At 36.7% G+C, this 16,064-nt stretch overlaps 2 protein-coding genes across 3 annotated transcripts in view; one reads left to right on the top strand and one right to left on the bottom strand.

The window, feature by feature from the left end:
- The window catches only part of LOC134536864 (putative protein FAM10A4), a 79,572-nt gene that overhangs the window by 45,562 nt on the left and 17,946 nt on the right, over positions 1-16,064 (top strand). The window lies entirely within an intron of this gene.
- LOC134536863 (uncharacterized) overlaps positions 1-16,064 on the bottom strand; it is a 34,551-nt gene that overhangs the window by 17,609 nt on the left and 878 nt on the right. The window lies entirely within an intron of this gene.

Genomic DNA, 16,064 nt, shown 5'->3' with positions numbered 1-16,064 from the left:
AGAATAATTGCGTATGATATAATTAATATTTATCAATCAATAATTGATTAACAATGAATATTACTCTCTGTTGAAATACTCACGTCATAAAGAAAAACTATGCATGTTACTGTTTCTTGAAACAATTCTGCCATTTAGAACATGCCAAATCTCTGAACAAAATATGAAAATCATAACAGGTAGCGCTGTCTGTGCGGGAAATGCAGGGACTGTCTCAACAGCGCTCTCTACACTGCTGGTTGAACAAGGAACACTGGCGTGCTGGTAGCAAATATAAAATTGAAGGCATTCACAGTTGACTGTATGGGATAACCATATCTGTTTTGTGAAACAAGCACACACTGTCTTATTCATTCATCTATCTCTCTCTCTCTCTCTTTTTTTTTTTGTGTGGGGGATGATGAATCATCACACAAAGAGGAGAACAAAATGAGCCCAGCAACTTATATAAAATAGTACTCTCTTTATATATCTTTGGCCAAGTACCTATTCTCTGTCCTTTTCGCATCATAAACGTTTCATTCAATGTTTCACGTAAATTTTGCATTACAATTCAGCCTTGATATTTTACTCTCATCACGTCCAAAGAAGTTTCACTTAAAAAAAATGGAATTTCGCCTGCCCCACCTTTATTTCACACACCATGAATCTGGTTTTGTGTTTTTTCTTCTTCTTTTTTCTTCTGTGGTGGCCTGCTTGGAATCTCCCAAAGAGTGTTTGCTTGTACTGAATTTATTACCGTACATTTGCAATGTGTGAGGGGCTGACATGCAGCTAAATGTGCTTGACGGAAACGTGAGCTGCCTTAGGCCGACATGGAATGTGGCCAGATGGCTTGTCGGATGGTTTATTTATGGGCTGCCAACATTTCCGGGCTAACACTGGGCCCCTCTTATTTTTTTTTTTTTTTTTTTTTTTTTTTTTGCTATCTGGAATCCACATCTGTGATTCTTGCTTGTCACCGCGAAGATTCTGCAGCATTGGTCCGGCTGTGCTCTCCAGCATTTATGTTTGGTTTTGTTGCAGCCGCACCATGTTGAAAAATGGCTGCTGTAGTATGTGTTTTGTTTGTTATTGATACAACACTTGTACAATCCCTGCGGCTGTGGTTCTTTTGAGCTATGATTTATCCTAAAGTTAATATTTTATTTATTTAATTTGTGTGTGTGAATTTGCAATTTACAGCTGCAAGTTCATTCAGGGCTCCTGCAGACAAAGGAAAATCTAGAAAACTTAGGGAATTGAAAATTTTTTCATAACCTGGAAAACACAGGGACATTAAACAAACTGGATTTGAAATTTGTTAATGTCTTAAAACTAATCTGTATTTTAATCACAAATTCATGTGTAGTTGGAAACCTATAAATTAAACATAAGAATCATCTGTGAATTGAGTCAATGAATTGAAGCACAATCAAATGTCAATAGTCATTCACCTGGTCACAATCCAGTGTTTCAAAGTTTGAAAAGTATAGTGGTGTTATATTACTGACTGGTAGCGTTGGTTTGCTTAGCTTGTTAGAAATGATAACAGTGCAAACTGAGTATGGGGAAAATATTTTATTTTAATTCACCATGTTAAATTGTGTTAAAATGGGTTTTGATAAGTATTTTTAGTGTAGTGTATTTATATTATCTTGCAAACTTAATTAACTAGACAGGGAAACATTTGGTTGTACAGGGAAAACTGAGATAACTCTGGACAGTGGTCTAGAGTAAGAGTATGGGAAACCTGTTGTTACAATTTATTTCATATATCTTTATATATGTAGTTACAAAATTAAATATATCCAGACCAATATGGTCATTTAAGTAGGAGATAATTCTTCACATAAGCATGGTCATTACAGTGGGAGCGTTTGATCGGTCATTCTTAGGTTTGGAAAATGTTTTAACCTGGCACTGATCTAGCCGCTCGTGTTTGATTTTTTATCCCGGTTTTGTAGAAAGTTACACATCATGTTTGCACGTTAATATAACTGTGTCTGTACAATTTTCAGCCATGGAGTAGTCATTACAACTGGTTTTAAATATTGTAATGTATGCTAATTTTTCCTTGGAATTTCAGTTAAAAGGTTAAAACTAAATTAAGGTTTGATAATCCTGCAAAATCGCTAATCCATCAGGGACGAATCTAAGGATTTCTTCACCCCAAGCAGGAATTGTGATTACCCAGCCCCTCCCCCCCCCCCCCCTCTTGTATCCTCCGTTACCCCCTTCCCATCCTCCATCACCCAGTTGTACCAGGCATTATTTTTTTGCATCCCTGTAAATTATTTTAAAATTTTAAGTACTTGTCAGTGTTTAATTTTAAGTTTTATTTAACGTATAACTGTATGTGCAGCAATAATATAGTGTCCAAGGTTTAACAAAAAAAACAAAAGATTAAAAAAATTTTAAAAATCCGTAGTTTTTGTTGTGTTGCTATGTTAAAATTACAATATTAAAAAAAATGATTGGACATAAATAAATTTACTTTTACTGTTGTATTGCCTAAATACTATATATATATATATATATATATATATATATATATATATATATATATATATATATATATATATATATTAAAAGTCCAATAAAAATTAGTCTGTCCATTCTGTGCCTCCTCTAACCTGGCGTCCGGGCCCATGTCGAGACTCTTCCCTGCTTTGACCGGTTCATAAACATGTGATAATAGGTGCATTATAAAGTTAGTGGAAACTTTCGAGCATTCTCTTAATTTTCGATGATCGCTTACTTGCCTATGAATTATCGGAGTGTAATGGCATGTGCTCACGGCGGACTGTTAGGGGCTTGGCAGCCGCTCCTCCGGACTATATATAGTGTCTGCACTCGCGCGCTGCCAAGATTACCTGGCGTGTCACGACACTGGGTTAGTGGTGGCCGTCTCCCGGCGAAGCTCTCTGGCGCCACGTTCGAGAGTGGTTTCGTGTCCGCACGGCCGCATCAAGAAAGTGGGAACGTTAAGTTTCCTTCATTACAATAATACATGGCCAAAAAATTAATCAAAAAAAGTTGTAAGGGTTATTTTCATCACAATTTTTATCCAAAAGTTAAATATATTTAATTGTTTATGATGATAATGTTACATACACAGACTTATCCTAAAAATATATACATATTTTTTGAAACTATTTAAATACATTTAAAATTTCTTGTAGCATCATTTTGTTATTTTTATTTGTCAGGTTTGGCATCAAAATAACATCTTGCTGGCACAGAAGGAAAAAACAATGGCAAGCTCTCTCAACCGTAGACAAAGTACTAAGGAAGCAACAAAGATATTAATTTGTTTTGTAATATTCTACGTAAGTTAGGTTTGAACTCTTGGAGCAGAGGGAAAGGAAGTGTGGGAGATTGAAGTACTGCATTTGAAATGTGGTTTTAATGAAGGATGCTCGGAATTCCAAGGATAAATAGTGACAAATAAAGCTGTCTTTTAGAGTGTTAAAATGTTTTGCCTTTATAAAAATAATGAAGGAAAAAAAGAGAGAAAGAAAAGGCACCGCATTTCAGTGTAGGCTTCTGTCGAAGGAAGCCGTTTCGGAGGTAGATCCTTAAAAAGAAAAAAACATTAACAATATTTTAGAATCTCTGTGCTGTTTTACCTTCAAAAGATAATCTGTGTACTGTCCAGATCATACAGTGCACTTAACTGCTGTAAACCAACCTCAAGGCTCACAAGCTATGTTGGTTATTTCTTTTTCTTGTCATTACTGTTATTTAAGATCTTTTGCTGTAAATACATTGCAATAGCTCTTTTGGATTTTAAGTTTTGTCTCTAATTATTTTAATGGATTTGCTAAATACTATCTAATAGTAAAAACGTCCCCCAAGTATTCGAAGGACGGATTCAAGATGATGGTCAGGTGAGTCCAAATTAAATTTTCTAATACTACATTTTAGTACATTTAGAATTTAAATATTTAGTACATTTTATTCATGGTTCAAAAACATCCTATTACCAATAGCACTGCAGTAAAATAATACTTTATTATGTTTAGAAAATTATGAATAGGAATTAGGAGAAAATATGAAAATTATTCAGTGCCCTATGGCACATCCTCTGGATACACCAGTTAAGTATTCACAATTACGATTGCATACATAACCTTATATAGCTCGATTTTAGTGTATATCTGGTAAGAAATTTTTAAATCCAAAAACAAATGGGAAAAAAAAGTTGTCAAAATAAATTGCAGGAAAATCCCTTTAATAATATAATTTACAAAAACAAAGTGCATATGTGGTGTCCACGCGTAACAGAAGTGAAACTTTGTGCTTATTAGGTATAGATAGAGATTAATTTTTAAGGTTTTTTTTTGAACAATTAATAAAATAGTAAGGATAAGGGTATGCTCTCAATTAAAAGAAATACAAAGTTAATGTTTCCAAATATGTTTTACAAGGATTTTGTTATTTAATTTGACAAAAAACATGAAACGATTATGGTAATTAGTTATCATTTTTTTATGACTCAACCGCAGAATTATCAGTGTCTTTCACAGTGACCATTGCTTATGATAGCTAAAATTGACACTAACTTTTGGGATTCTTAGAAAATACAGCATCAATTGTTGTGCCCGACCGGGATGTTAGATTATTAAGCTAATTGCACAAATCAGTACCTCTTTTCCTTACCAATAAATAACTCGTAGATACTTTAAATTAAATAAATATGGTAGCGTCAATCATTAGCTGTTACAAACAAACACCGGGTCACGAGAATTCCGTAGCATCACTGCAGCGTCATTCCCACCTCTCCCATGCCGTTTCCCCTTCCAGCCGTCACAACTAGCATATAGCAGTCTATGCTACTTACCTATCCCCCCATTTTTTTTTTTCCCGTTTTTCCATCTGACCGCTAGTGCATGCGTTCGAGTGGCGTCACTGCTGATGCACTCTCCTCCTTTACCAGTTTTTCTACCATGTACCTAACTATTCCTCTGTTGTGATTGGAACTTTTGTAACGCTCAAAAATTGTAGAAGTCCCCCTCTACAAATAAATTTCACTTCACAAACTAACTCAGTACTGTCTGCATTATGTAACTTGTCTCAAATGTGACAGTGCTCAGACAGTGCCTAAAGTATTTACTAATGGTCTACATACCCTCCTGCAACAGTGTTCGTAAACAAACATCATGTGTTGCTTTGCAAGTGACATTTGTGAAATGGCTGCCACTGCTGCTACTTTTGAGAACTGCCAAATTTGAGAGCCAAGTTACATGACGCAGGCCTTTGAAAGACTGTTCAGGTGGGTCAGTGGCGAGGGAGGTGAGGTGAATTGGGGAACAGGCTGTACGGGGGAGGAAAGACCGCAATTGGAATCTTTGAAGGGTTCGGAAGAGGATAGAAAGAGAGAGGCACTATTTCTTAATGAGGTCTGGTATCCTATTCACTAAATATTTTTATGGCAACCTGATCTAAAATTTAAGGCGTCGGTAGCAGTGCTACAGTTTTTAAAGTACTAAGCAACAAAAGGTACGTCAGGTTTAACTTATAAGCTAGTGACCAGCATTAAAAATGTTTTATTAGTTCACTTGCAGTGTTTCAAAAACAATAGCTGAATTCATTGAGCTAAGGGAAAGCACTAACCAATACATAAAATGAATTGTACCCAATTTTTTGTTAACCTTTGGATGTTTTCGTTGAAAATTTGTGTCAGAGAGTCCATAATGCTGTCTTGCCAAGTCCTGTCACGTCTGTTTTTATTTAGTTAACAACAGTGCTTAGAGAATAACAAGTGCTGTTAAGTGGATAGTGCTGTGAATATATGTTGAAAGATTAAGCTAGTGTCGCTGAGTGGCTAAAGTTGGTGAACTGCCCCCCCCCCCCCCCTGGGAGGGGGTAGAATGAGCTTGTGGGGGATGTGGAAAAGGGTAGGTGGAATTTGATAAGATTGAGGGGAAATTTGATTTCAGGTTAATTCTCCTTGGCAATGGGCTCTGTTGAAAGAAAAAATTCTTTTTTAGGTAGACTTCAAAGAAATACTACCTATTGTAGCCGCTAACATAGTGCGTCTTCAGAAGATTTTTATATATTTTTTTAGTTTCATGGTCCATAGACCCTAAAAACCATCGTCACAAATTTTGTGGATACTATAATTGGCTCAATTTTTCACAAATCACTTCCAAACTAATACATAAAATCTAGTATTGGAAAATCTCTGTTTATTTGGTTAATAGGCAATATTCAACCAAAAGGATAGAAATGGGGAAAGTTTTTGAAAGAAAAAAAATCACTAACTCCCATATGGAAAACATCACAACCATTTGAATGTTTATACCTCGTAGGAGAAATACCAAAATCTTTTGTCTGAATAAGTTTTTGATATGACCAACCATAACTGCAAAGGGTTGAAAAAACAAGGGTTGGAGGACAAAAAAATCATAACTCCCTTAGTTGGCACAACATCGAATTCATACGGATTATGTATTTATCTTATAATTTTTATCTGAAACTTTTGTCTGAAACAATTTTTGATAATACAAATCATTATTGCAAGGGGTTCAAAAAAACATGGGGTTGGAATGAGAATAATAAAACTTCCCTACCCAGTACATTATCGAATCCATTTTTGTTTACCCAACCATTACTGCAAGGGATGGAAATAACAAAGTTTTAAAATTACAAAATAATTATTAATTTTTTTAATAGATATACTGTCACATCCGTTATAATTTATTGTGTGAATCCTAAACTTCATCTAAAACTTTGGTTGAAACATATTCTACTGTAAAACCGTGGGTTGAAATAAAAAAAAAATAAAAACTTTCCTAGTATCAAATTTGTTTGAATATATTAATATATGCAAAGCAAATTTTTATACAACCAAATTATTGGTGCAAGGGATGAAAAATAATATTTTAAGGTAAAAAAATTAAATAACTACTTTAGTTGGCATATAATATTGAATTTGTTTTAAGATATTCGATGCTGTGTTCTAAACTATTCAATACTGGCTACATTGAGTTAAAAAAATATTTGTAATATTTTTGCTGCATGGAAAATGAGCAAATGTTTAATCAATCATTTTGTAATATTGGAGTACATAAATACGTTATGTACATTAATTTCGTAAAATGTTCCAGAAGTTTATAACAGTTATCCAAAAAATTTACAGGATAAATTTTCATTCAATTTTTTTCTTTAATAAAATTCAAAAATATATTTAAATAAGACACTATAGCTACAGTTACACAATATTGGTTTTGAATATAAATTATGAATACAACCTTTCTCATTCTCTTGTGAGAGGTATGTAGCTAGTTAATATTTTGCAGCATTGGATTGCATATTCTTTTTATTTTTATTTTTTCTGCAAGTTTTCCAATTTTGTTCGCATTGTTTTCATTTGAATTTTTCTATCAGTTTTGGTACAATGCTCACCTGGAGAATTTGTGTGCGTGATTGCTTTCATGGAGTGTTAACGGATCTCGCGACCATGATGGTGGTGCAGTCTAAGAGGACATGGCGTATTTTTATCTCCTCGGATCAAAGATGCCACAAAGGTTTATTACCTAGAGGAAGGGGGGGGGGGGGAAGAAGTGGGAAGGGCAGGGTGCGGTGTGTCAGGAAGATTGGAGGGGGGGAAAGTAAACGTGGGCAGGCTTCGGACGTCAATCGCTATAAACGGTGCCCCAGATTCGAAAAAGTCGCCACGTGTGTGTTTGTGCTTGCCGGCAGGCGTGTGTGACGCATTGCACCCTTCCGTCACCGCCCCCTCCCCCTCCGTCTCCATCACTGCTCGAGGGAAGGGGAGGGGGAGGGGGGAAATACCCTCCGGCTGTGGCGCATCTGCCGGCTCGTGGAATGTGAATTCTCTGGGGGCAACCATTCCGCACAGACTTTTGAATCCTTGCTGCGCGGTGCATCGCAACCAACATGGACATTTTATAATTAACTAGCTGCCCGACCCGGCTTCGCACGGCTATACCTTTGAATATATATACTGTATAGAAGTCGCCAGCCCAGGTTAAAATTTCTAATACGGTTTTGAGGTAGTTGGTTAATTCACCGCTGCAATCGCCACCATCTCTAGGGCATCGACTTGTGGTGGTCCCTAGCGGACAAGTGTCGAACTCTTCAATCACCCCTTCCCCCTCCCGTTGAACGAACTTGAGCTGCAGTGAATGATAGAAGGGGGGGTGCGGGGAATGACAGCGGGCGACAGTGCTGCGCTCTAACGTGTAAATAACAACTAAGACGATACAGGGCGTTACGGCAGCGCACTGCAGCGGTGAAGTTCCCAAGCTGCTCATCATACGCTTCTGAAAAACGTAGAGTAAATCCTATCCACTCGCGACTTCTATACAGTATATATATTCAAAGGTACTATTGACATTTTACTTGAAGACAGTTAAGTTAAATGGTGTTAGTTTTTCTTTTGGGTCTACGTATATGACTTTTTTTTTCTCTTATTATTCATTTAAGTTGGTATTATTGTTGCTTTTATGTGTTACTCACTTATTTAATGAATATGAACACGATTGATTTGTAGGTAATATATTAATTCACTAGCTGCCCGACCCGGCTTCTCACGGTTGTAGTAATTGGGGGGGGGGGGGGGGGATGAGACCAAATCTCTTATTTACAGTTATAATAAATGAAATAAAATGAAATAATTAATTTTGACAAAAACTTAATACAATGCTTTGTAATGTACCGAAGAAAAAACGAATAGCACCGATGGTTTCCCGACTCTCGAGCACGCAACGTTGTCATGGAGACGAAGTGCCCACTGTTTCCCGGGCTTAAACACCAATCAACATTGATAATCAGTTTATTATCTTAATATATATAAATCCAGTGTCCTGATGTTTGTTTCCAGTGAACTCTTCACCAAGTCAACCGATTTCGATGAAAATTGGCATTTATGTGTAATTTTTTCCAACTTGAGAGATTATTAAGACCATTAATCGAAATATAAACTATCCTATCTCTCAAGTTGGAAAAAATTACACATAAATGCCAATTTTCATCGAAATCGGTTGACTTGGTGAAGAGTTCACTGGAAACAAACATCAGGACACTGGAAGTATATATATTAAGATATACTTTTGAATTCTGTATTTTCTTGTTGTTTTTTTTTCTCTCGATTCAATGTGATTTTCCAGATTTTACATGTTTTTTTGATTTTAAGGATTTCGTTTTTAATATTCTAATAATTTTTTTCAATGTTTGATTTATATATATATCCACTATATACTTTGTTAACTGTTATAGTATTTGTTCAGTTTATTATTGTATTGTTATTAGGAGTTTTTGAAACTGTTTTGTATTGATGAAGGGTGGCTAATATTATAGTGTGTGGGTGGTGTGCAGAAGGCCCTAAATCTCTGTGGACTGCGTCACTAAGCGCAAGTGAATATCAGCGAGCTGTTTGTCGGTGATTGGGCGGCTGATCCTGCCGTTGTTTTTTTTAGCATGCAAACAAGAGTGGGTTTATAATTAGAGCGCATCTCTGCTGTGTGCGGGCGGGCTTGCATCTCCTGGGTAAGCGATAACTGGTCTGAGCTGTCCGTGCATAAGCGGCACACGCGTATTGCAACGTGCGTTGGCTTTCAGTTCTTGGGTTGTGGGCAGAAGCGTGCGCAGGATTGTTATTTTTTTTTTTTTTTTTGGGGGGGGGGGGGGGAGATATAGGCTCTCTTTGCCTGCTGTTTGGTTTCAAATCCTTTCCTTTTGTTCTTGGGAATGACAAGATTTGTTCGTGTGTAACATCGTATTTGCATTTGGTGGGAGTGATTTCGTGAATGCGACTTAAGTCAAGGAACGGAAATGTGTAACAAGACGTTGCTGTTGCGGATGGCGCGAACAGGAGTCCGCAAAGCCAAAGGGGAACTTTGTAGTATTGACTGTTTAATGCATTTTTAACAAGATGGGCAGTATTTTCATTAAATCCTTGTCGGAAGTCAGGTCAAAAGCCGGTGTTTAGTAGGTTTTTTTTTTCCTATTTAGCTTTTATTTGAGCCGTTTGTTTCATTATATGGTTTAAATTTTCTGTCTGCAAATGGAATGATTCGATAGTCGACGTAGCTGTTACGTCAGCAAATTCTAACCACGGGTGCGGAAACTACTGTGATTCGCGTTCAGAAATGTAGTTGAAGAAACGCATTTTGCTTATAATTATCACGCTCGGCATTATTTAAAAGAATTCTACTTTAAATTTCGTGTCAGAGTTTCTTATTATAAGTGTATTTGCAACATGAGAGCACATGAATTTGCTCGTTATCGAGCAAGTACTAAAAGACTTGCCCTTTTTTTTTTTTTTTTTAAGGTTTTCGGTAATTGGCGGGGGGGGGGGGGGCATATCCACTCATAAGTTTGACTATTATTACAGTTGTATGTTGTACCGATGCTCGTAAATAATATCATACTAAGCACCAATGACTTTACCTAAACTATTTGTAGCATCTAATCACAGTATTCTATTTATTTCAACTTTCTTTGTATTAGGAATTGTTTTATGAAACTTTATCGCATTATTTTTTGGTTATTTTTACTAGATGAAAATGCTATTTTCGAAATGGTAGTTTGATGTTTTAATTGCGCAAATTCTGTTTCATAAATAAATTGGCATGTCAGTTATCTCCGGGGTACAGAAATAATGTAGCCTAAGTTCTGGGCCAAATGTAAAATGTCTTGGAGTTTCCGGTGACTCAGCGTTTCTCAAGCGCTATCAGCCAAAGCGCCAACAAAGCTGTAGTGTAACATCTTTACGTCAGACCGTTTTACCAGTGAGCCCTTGTTGCCTATTTTTGGGACCAGTGGTGGCTGTTTTATGTGAGTGGCCGTGCGTGGAACATTCGAAATACGTGTGTGTCAGGTAACAAACTTGGGATTGTTTTCCATCCGGGTGAAGTGATGCGTGTTTCACCGTAACTTCACTTATCAGAGAATTTTTTTAACGCATTTCAGAATAATGGCATCTTCAAGGAACAGCTGTGGTTGACGAGCTGTAGTAAATACAACTAATTAAATATCGCTCTCCCCTTTGAAATATTAAACTGTGGTCACATTATGTGAATAAATAATTTTTAAAAAAAATGTACATAGTTTCAAAAAAACTTACAATTTAGAGGGCTTAATGCATGAATGTGTATATATTCCGTCTTCGAGTTAAATTGCTTGTGGATCGACCAATATGGCCATCAGCCTAATGGTTGTAGGTACAGCCCCACTTCTTCTCAAGATTTAGTCCGAGGACCGTAAACTTTAAGTCATATTATTTAATGCGTCTGCTTTTTTTTTTTTTTTTTTTTTTTTTTTTTTTTTTTTTTTTTTTTTTTAATAGTTTCATCTGGTTCGGTGCAATACCGGTGGAATTGTGTGTTTATCTTGTTATGTAGTAGTTTTAACTAACTTTTACAATGCCTCCTCCACCTTTTTCTTCTTTTTTGTTAGTTTGTGTACATACGCGCGCATCGGTATTGAATATTGAAAGGCTACAGTCGTAAGATTGTGTTAACTTATGTTTACAAAAGCGTAATTTTTAACTGTGGATAGTGTTTGTAAGACTTAAGGTTTTTTTTTATCGGCGCCAAAATAAAATACAAATTATTCTAGGTCTTACATGTAATGTTGAAGAGATAAAAGCTTGTTAAATTATTTAAATTGTGAATGCAGACTGTCGGCTGTTATAATTGTGTGTAGTTCTTGGAGTCGTTTACCGTTAAAACTTAGGTAAAGTGTGTCCCGAATTCACGTGAGATTTGAATTGGGAGGCAAAGTGTTGCTGCGCGGGGGGGGGGGGGGGGGTGTAGAGAGAAATAGCTGATAATCTGACAGTTCAAAGGTTAGTAAAAAGAAAATGGAGCGGTACTCTAAAAAAACAACGCGTTTTCATTGTTGAGCAATATTTATACATTTTAGTTTTTAAAAAAAATGTGTTTTCCATCAAAATTACTTGTTGCGTGAATATTGGGACATTCTGTACTTGTACCATAAGCTGCGCCTCCGCAGAGGCGTAGGATGACGGTCAGCCACTTACCCCCCCCCCCCCCCCCCCCCAACCCCCAACCCCCAACCCCCCAACCCCCAACCCCCAACCCCCAACCCCCAACCCCCAACCCCCAACCACCAACCACCACCCCCAACCTCCAACCTCCAACCTCCAACCTCCAACCCCCAATCCACCAACCCTAACCTTCCCTAGCCCTGATACCTTCGACGGCCACCTATGCGTGTGGTAAAGGGGATCAGGCATTGGGTGACGTCACGCTGCTGCTACTACCACAGGGGATAGGCATTGTCGAGGGGTTTTGACGACTGCTGCGACCCAGTGGGACTGTGGCCGGACATTCCAGGCAGGTCGTCTGAGCCCACCCAAATCACGATTGATGCGCGACCCTGCAGTTTTTTTTTTTTTTTTTTTTCAGTTTTTTTTTTGCCACACCTTTATTAGCTTCACATGTATGACTGAACGGACTATGTAATAAAATCTTTCCATTCAATTGTCACCCACTTTTCGACGTCCCAATGTTGTTGAAATTTTGCATAGTACGTATAAAGAACCTCTGACAATACAATATTTGATAACTTAAGACCTTAGTGTTAATGGGGGTCTGGGGAATGTTGAGAGGGTAAAAAAAAAACCTAATTTCGAGCCTTAGTGGGTAATAACCTAATAACCCTAATAACCAGACTTTAGTGTATCCAGAGGTCGGGGCGTGGTGGGGATTTTCCCGGGGTCGACTGTTACCCTGTGGGGTGGGGGGGGGGGGGGTGTTTACAGACCCCCAATTTCAAAAATTTTTAAACTCGATGTTTTTTTTTTTTTTCATTTGGAGTGTTTTCCGATCCAGAAAGTCGGGTTATGGTGAAAAACGTGACCGGGGTTCGTTAATGGCAATATGGGGTACTATATCTGAAATTATCTGGCCACTCCTCCGGCATGATCAAGTGTATGATACGGACATTCCATCAGTCCGTGTAGATTTCGACACAAATAATGTTCATATAATTAAACCAATAGCTATTCAGTTTCCAGCGAAATGCAGCAATGGTACTGCTGAAAGGCGAATGTTGCCATTAATACTGAGTTGGGCATCTACCGTGCATTAAATGCAAGGCTATGCTGTTTATTATGCAGTTTATTTTGGATCCCGTCTCTTTGCTGCCGTACAGGCTTATGTAGCAGTCGCGTAAAGTCACTGTATGGTCTCCAAGTAGAAGAACTTGATTGCTCTAAGATAACAAGAAAAGTTAATACTTTTATTGTTGAATGAACTAAAAATTGAAAAATAAAATTGTATTTTTTAATTTTTTTGTTAAACAGCCAAATAATGCGCCACAACTCTGTATAACTAAAAACGTGGGGTGCTCTCTTTCATTTTCGTAATGACTATATCCTAAAATTAGTGATAGAAATTTTAAGACCAAATGATATCAAGCACCCCACGTTTTTAGTTATACAGGATTGTGGTGCATTGTTTGGCTGTTGGACAAAAAACTTTATTTATTTTATATTTTCAGTTCATTCAAAATAAAAGTTTGTTTCCTTTTTTTTTTTTCTTTTTTTTTTTTTCAAACTATAAGTTTATTTATGTGTCACATCTTAGCTTTCGGTCTAAGGCATTTGGTAGGGAGTAATTTCGTGACTGGAACGGAAGCAGCGTGTAACGGAAATATGTAACCGCGGTGCTGCATCTGTGGCTGATGGCGCGAACCAAAGTTCACAAAGCCAAAGGGAAACTTTATAGTACTAACTGTTTACTGAATTTCAACAAGATGGGCAGTGAGTATTTTAATAAAATACCCTGTCGAAAATCAGCTCCAAAGCTGAGGTTTTGTATTTTTTTTTTTCGAGTCTTTTTCGCTTCTATTGTAGCCGTTTCATTATAGTTTGAAATTTCTGTCTTCAATTTGAATGATTCGTTAGTCAACTGAGTTTGCTCCCACAGCGAATTATAGCGGCGGGGTGCGGAAACTGCCGTGTGATTTCGCCTCAAGGAACTAGTTGAAAACCATTTGCGTGTATTTATCGCGTTTATCTGGTACCATTGTAAGGTGCTCTGCTAGTCTTATATCTATCTGGTTGTGCAGTGTTGAGTGAACATTCGCAGTATGTTCGTAGTAATATCTGGTTTTGGGGGGGGGGGGGGGGGGGGGTATTCTAATGTAGTCCCTATCTTGATGGATCTCCATCCCGAACTTAACAGTTAGGCATATTATATCGACGTAGTGAGCACTGCCAATTCATAAAAAAAGTAACTTCTCTGAAGCCTAAATATTTAATATTCCTATATCCGCGAAAAAACTCAAGTTTCCATGATTTTGTGTAGGGGAAGGGGGGGTAGTAAGAGTTGTACGACAAAAGCTACATAAAAACAGTAAATTCAAAACCGTGTACTGAAGCGTGCCTCATCCTTTGTTTGTAGTTTACATTCGCGCTCTTTCCAATACGCGATTTCTGCCACTAGCGTTATCTTTGTTTCCACTGTTGCCAGATATAGGCCAAAGAGCACAAACGTTTTAGACACACCTTTGTAATGATCCAAAAAAAATGTTAATGAAATGTTTTTGAAAAATAATCTGAAATATCGTATGATCTATAAGGTAATTTTAAATAAGTGTTTGGGAAATGATGAATCTTTATGTTGTATTTCGTCGAAAAATATACATAACTTTTAAATAAACAAAGCCAAAAGGTATCATCTTGATCTCAAAATGTAGGTTGTCGACGTTTATTTTACAATTTAATGTTAAACTTTTGGTTTTGTTCTAGCATAGCACATGATTGAATGAAATGCATGAAATTAATAATGACAGTCGCTACAAATAGTTTCTCATGTGAAATAATTGGCGTTTGTTATTGAATCAGTGTTTTCAATATGACTAACAACCATAATAATATGGACGAAAGTCACTTTTATAGTCTTAAATTGAAAAATATTTAAATTAAAAAATTTTTTGTATAATTTACGATGGCGTTCGAATTAAAAATGTTAGTGTAAATAAGCCATATGTTTAATTACTGGAACACAAGTAATCAATGTTGCCGATTAGTATTGGTTTGACAACAGTGTGCACCATTTACTCTGTACTGCAAACAAAGAGAGAGATGCTCTATACGTGATTTTATTATCTCAAATCATGCTAGGATTCAAATATAAATGGTTCTTTTATGGTTCTTGAAACTTTTAACTAAACATTTTAAATCATCATAACACTTTGTAAACATTAAATAAATCTTAAGGATATTATAAACATATTTGAAATCGTTAGAAAATTACTGAAGTATTAGAGAAAAAATTCTTTACACTTCAAGTCTTCATATATACGTTCGACTTGAGGATAAACCAACCACAGAGGCGTTTCTAGGGGAAGAGTGATGTAGGCGAATTCCCCCCCCCCCCCCCCCCCCCCAATATCAACTAGAACTACAAAAAAGAGGGATAACATATTTTATCTATCCAGAATGCCCCTAACCACTAAAGTTGTTTTTTTTTTTTTTCCAAAAAAATATATCTACCATATGGAGGAGGCATAAGACACAGTTACTTTCGGTCGAAATGCACTTTTACCCATAAACTTTGTAGTGGCATACAACACTAAGATCTACTATATGACCAAATTTCTCATATTTTGGGTATAACATAGTTGAGTAGTTGAGATACTATTTAAAATTCTTTAAACCTATCTCATGAAATATATGATCTATGTCACATAGTGAATTATGTCTCGGAGTTACAGAAATAATTTAACGTTTTTTAATGCTATTTTACTGGTTTTTTTTAATACATTACTTTTAAAAATCAGATAAAGACAATATTTTTCTAGTGACATTAGACCGTCAGAAATGAGTTTCAATAGCGTTTCAAGAGGATATTTAATTTTCGGAATTTCCGACTCCCTATTTAACTGGACGGTATTCCATACCACCCAAAAGCCTTCTGGTATACCTCGCCCCATATTCGAGGCTGAGTTCGCTACTGACCATCCATGAAGCTGGAGTCAATGAGACTTACGCATGTATTCTCGAAACGCAACCGGCGTATGTAATTGACCTCGTGTGCCGATTATTTATGCGTGGAGTTCGTAACTGCTGGTGGTGAGGT

Source organism: Bacillus rossius, chromosome 11 (assembly GCF_032445375.1).
Source record: "Bacillus rossius redtenbacheri isolate Brsri chromosome 11, Brsri_v3, whole genome shotgun sequence".
Lineage (NCBI taxonomy): Eukaryota > Metazoa > Arthropoda > Insecta > Phasmatodea > Bacillidae > Bacillus > Bacillus rossius.
The sequence above is the reverse complement of the archived record's forward strand: the minus strand, read 5'-3'. Positions and strand labels throughout refer to the sequence as shown.